This window comes from Entamoeba dispar, genomic scaffold, assembly GCF_000209125.1.
Source record: "Entamoeba dispar SAW760 scf_1105229458309 genomic scaffold, whole genome shotgun sequence".
NCBI lineage: Eukaryota > Evosea > Mastigamoebida > Endamoebidae > Entamoeba > Entamoeba dispar.
In genome coordinates this window covers 1-4922 of record NW_001853128.1, presented here as the reverse complement: position 1 = coordinate 4922, position 4922 = coordinate 1, and the positions used below count along the sequence as shown (strand labels likewise).

The window sequence follows — 4922 nt, the reverse complement described above, 5'->3', positions numbered from 1 at the left end:
CAAATTGCATCATGAAAAATGAATAGAAATTGCAGTCTCTCCACTCAAGATGTAATACACTGTCTATGAATAGAAGGGTGTTTGTTATATAAAGGAAATAAAATAAATATACGACCTATTTCAATGAATTATTTCTCAATATTAAATTAATAATATAAGAAATTTTGAAAACAATCTATTTAGTAACAAATTTTTGTTTATTTCTATATTCTTCGTTTATTATTTTATTACGATTAACGTATTAAATACGTTTCAAGTTTCTAAGAAGATATATATTTTTAGTTTGATCTGAAATTAAGATGATGTTTTTGCCTAAATTTGGAAAAAAAAATGAAAAATTACAAATAAATCCTAAAAATAAGTCTCGAAAAGCGGTTTCATATCTTTTTTTTTTCTTTTTATTATTCTGTTTCAAATTGTTCCTCATTATTCAATTAATAAACTAATAATTACATTTATCTATAACACATTTTTATTAACAAAAATTCAAATAATTTGTCAAATATCCTGTTATATTTATTTTAAGGTATAATTGCACAATACAAATATATCATTGATTGAATTTATTGATAAACAGAAACATCTTACTTAAAAAACCTTAACTTAGATGTATGAAAGTCCTTAAGTTACTAATTATTGAACACTTATTCATAAATCATCAATAGTAAACATAAAAAAGTAAAATCAGAACCTAACCATACAAATAGTTGGAACCTTAGAGTTCAATCAGACGAAAGACACTTGTTTTAGTTAAGCAACAAAATTATTTAGGTTTGTAATTTTTTCATTCAGACATATTTCATGATACCCTAATCAAAAAGAATAAAAATAAAATTATAGCTATATAATTTTATAACTTCTCAAACAAAACAAATCGTATGAACAAATGAATAATTGTAATCTAAAACTTTTTGTATCATTATTTAGTTTTTTATTTCATTATTCTTTATTTGATAGTACAATAAATATGAGGACGAATATTCATTTTAGATGAAGTGTGTGATTTATAGAAATGGTTTTATGAATAAGTGAAAGTGACGATAATGTGTTTTTATAGAATGTAAAAAAACAATTCGAATTTACTTATGATATCAAATAAACGAATAATTGACAATTTTTATTATATTTTTATCAACAATTCAAAACCCTTAAAAAAAAAAGAATAAAATGAGTTTTGTAGAAAAATGAATAAGAAAAGGAAACAAGAATATTACGTAAAGAAAGTAAAATAAATGTATGAATATTGTGATACTGATCATAATAAAATAACATAAAAAACAAGACAAAAAACTAATTAAATAAAATAAAAAGGAGTTAAATGAGTGTTAATAGTTTTATTTTCTATTGTTCATTCTTCAGTACAGATTATTCACTTTCTTTTAATACTGTATGTTCATTGTCTAAGTTTATTATTTAGTTTTTAGTTGTTGAAATGAGAGTTAAAGTATTTCAGATATCTCTGGTTTAAATACTCATTGTTTAACTTCTTGTTTGGTTTTAATGAGTATTAAAATTCATACTTCCTTTCATGTTTTAAGAAGAATATATCATTATCATTACATCATATGAATAATTTTCATTTTAACATCAGCCATAACAACAGGTACTTTTTCGTTAATAATGTATATTGATAATACACATGTATCATAAAAATAAATAATATTAATATCTTTATAAATAAGTACGTATTTAATATAAATGATATTCAATCAACATAAATAATAATCACTGATATCCTTGCAAAATTAATTAAGATGTTTTCTAACTAATGGTAATACCATAACCAGATGATAGCTGGGGGGACTCGAGGGTTGGATATATTTTATGATTCTGTATAGTGTTTGTGACATACTACCTTTGAATCTCAAATACTAATTAAATAAAATATAAAATTTACTTCTAACTGAGTATTATTTTCATAGTACAATGAATAATTATCAATAATTCCAGAAGACTAAAAAGAGTTATTAGTAAATAAAGAAATATCTCCATAACATTGAATAAAGTGCTCACACATTTATTTTGTACTATTTGTTATATCCAACTACTATACAATATGACAAACAAATAACTTGATGATCATTTAAATAATAAGTTTATTTGAATATAAACCTTGGTGTAAATGAAAAATAGTGTAAACATAAACCAAATAATAGGCAGTGGACATAATAAACAAAAAATATAAGTATGAAGTAATTACATATTAAATAAGTTAACAAGAAGTGAATTATTTTTTCATTGAATCTACACAGTAAATATTAATTATTTTATAGCATTTTTGCTGTGAATAATATATTAATAAATTTGATTCAAATAGCTACTTGTAATTTAATATCGTCATTATCTTATTATTATTATTATTTAAACAACAAATATTAATGATTGATACTGACATTTTAAAAATCTTTTTTCCATAAATCTAATAATTTTAGTTTTTAGATAATAAAATAACAACTATAATATTAACAATGCTATTACAATAAATAATAAGACAGTTTAATGTGAATACATCATATACATTTAATACTTTTAAATGAGTAGTTATTTGTAATAAAAAGCTTTTAGTGTTAAAAAGTCTTTTTAACTCTTCCCAAAACTTTAAAAATATAAAATACGTTCAAATAAACGAATAATAAGTTATTAAAATTTTGAGAAGTTGTTTCTTTGGACATTGTTTTCATTGTCAAAAAACTTATGTGATAAAGTTAAAACAATAACATATTCAATGTATAATGTATATTACAATCTAAATGGATTTAAATATTTATTTTTGATGAACTGTTATATTTGCAATTTCTTTAACTTTATTGTTTTAGTTAAATATTATAAACTAAGTTTGTTTATTCCTTTGTTTTTGTTTCTATATGTATTTCAATCTAAAATTCAATCATTTCAATGTTATTGGATATTTTATATTATTCTATTTTCATTTACATTGTTATTTTTATTCAGTTTATTTCTTTTACAATTTTTATTTTGCTTTCCCCCTTCTACATACATGATATTATTTTTTATATTCTTTTGACTAATGAAATAACATTTTTGATGTATTAATTGTACTTCAGATTATTATTATTTTTATTATTGTTGCTAATATTTCTATTATCTTGTTTTTTTCTGTCTCTTTAACACTATCATCTTTTATTTAGGTCCTTTCACTTATTTCTTTTTTTACAATATTATTCAGTTGTTTATTCTGTATTTTTTTATTTTTTATTTTACAATCTTTTTATCTAGTATAACACATTAACTTTTTATATAAATAAATAATTAATAACATTATCTACTAGATTTTTATTTTCATTCTCAATTTCAGTATTATACTCTTTTCATATCTTTTCTATCATCTTATTTGATATTCTTTAATTTTATTATTTAATAAATATATTCATTTATAGATAGATACTTTTTATATATTATTTATTAGTTATTCTTTTCTTTGATTCCATTTTCTTTGTTTATGTCTCTTTCTAGTTTTTATTTTCAATTATTTCTTTTAATACAAATTTGTTTCTTGTTGTGTCTTTCTTCATTATCTTTAATATTCACCAATAAATTTATAATTTTTAACTTCTCTTTAATTTAGTTATTTTTCTGTTTCTAACTTTACTACTTATCTTTTCTTTTTATTTATTTTTTCCCATAATTGAAAAGTTTAGTAATTCTTCCTTTTAATAAAATTATTCGTTTGTTCATTTTTGAATTTATTTTTTTTTTTTGACTTAATTTTGCTTCTTTTTAGTTACTTGTTGCTTCATTAGTTATTTATTTTATTTACAATTTTTTAGCTCTGGTGAGATTTTTTGTAAATTTATCAAGAATTTAATAAAAAGCAAATATATTTTTACAGACATTTGAATCAAAGAAATGGTATCTAAAATTAATGAAGAATACGATTTTAATTAAATAAAAAGAAAATTATGATTAATCTTGTACCAATATTGATAATTGATATTCTAATATATTGTCAATAAAATGAATATTAGTAATAAATGATATCAATTATTGTATAATTTTCTGTATTAAAATTGAAAAATATTTATGAAGATAACTAGTATTGAATAATACCTGTAAAAATGAATATTTTCTTAGTATTAAATATTTCGCAACTTGTAAAAGTGAAAAAAATATTAAAGATAAATTTTTAACTGAAGAAAAAGAATCAAAATGGGATTTATATATAAAATAGTAGTAATCATACATTAATAAAGTACTAATTGAAAATATTAATATTAGAATTAATAAAAAATATATTATTTAATTTTAAAGATAATAATAAGTATATTTCAATATTAATGATTATTTTTATAAAAAGAAACATCTCAGTGAAAAAAATAATATAAAATATAGAATTAGAAATGACTGAGAATAATAAATAATAAATAATGAAAATATAGACATAATTCGTATAGTGATAATATTATTTATAAAATAACTAATAATAAACCTATAATTATTTATTAATATAATAATATTGAAAAATTAATGTAAAATATACTTCATTTAATTTAATGAACAATGCGTTTTTATACTAAATTATTATAAATTAATAAATTATTAGTAGAACATTATTAATAAATAGTGAAAAAATCTATAAAATAATGATTAAATGTTAAATAATTAAATTAGAATACCGTTTATAACATATTTAAATAATTTACAATAAGTAATAATAAATTGGCATTATACCTTTTAATGTTATAATACATCTTTTTAAATACAATACTTTGTTTAATATTATTGATTTATATAATATTTAACTCAACAAATTTATATAGTATTATATATAAATAACTGTGTATTTATAAAAGTACTATTATCAATTTAGTATGTTAAAATGAAAATAGCGAATGTTTATAATAATTTAATAAAAAACATTGCACTTAAAAATTTTTTTATATAATTAAATATTATTATTATAT

General features: G+C 18.9%; 17 annotated features.

Moving 5' to 3' along the window:
• The first annotated feature begins 137 nt into the window (after window positions 1-137).
• Window positions 138-166: a sequence feature (AT_rich).
• Window positions 167-821: 655 nt separating this feature from the next.
• Window positions 822-856: a sequence feature (AT_rich).
• A 447-nt stretch (window positions 857-1303) lies between these two features.
• Window positions 1304-1441: a repeat region.
• Window positions 1442-1477: 36 nt separating this feature from the next.
• Window positions 1478-1865: a repeat region.
• Window positions 1866-1872: 7 nt separating this feature from the next.
• Window positions 1873-1896: a sequence feature (AT_rich).
• Window positions 1897-2345: 449 nt separating this feature from the next.
• Window positions 2346-2366: a sequence feature (AT_rich).
• Window positions 2367-2835: 469 nt separating this feature from the next.
• Window positions 2836-2978: a microsatellite.
• Window positions 2979-3065: 87 nt separating this feature from the next.
• Window positions 3066-3106: a microsatellite.
• Window positions 3107-3140: 34 nt separating this feature from the next.
• Window positions 3141-3236: a microsatellite.
• Window positions 3237-3251: 15 nt separating this feature from the next.
• Window positions 3252-3277: a sequence feature (AT_rich).
• Window positions 3278-3291: 14 nt separating this feature from the next.
• Window positions 3292-3486: a microsatellite.
• A 194-nt stretch (window positions 3487-3680) lies between these two features.
• Window positions 3681-3777: a microsatellite.
• Window positions 3778-4220: 443 nt separating this feature from the next.
• Window positions 4221-4264: a sequence feature (AT_rich).
• Window positions 4265-4445: a microsatellite.
• Window positions 4446-4448: 3 nt separating this feature from the next.
• Window positions 4449-4679: a sequence feature (AT_rich).
• A 51-nt stretch (window positions 4680-4730) lies between these two features.
• Window positions 4731-4794: a sequence feature (AT_rich).
• Window positions 4795-4853: 59 nt separating this feature from the next.
• Window positions 4854-4922: a sequence feature (AT_rich).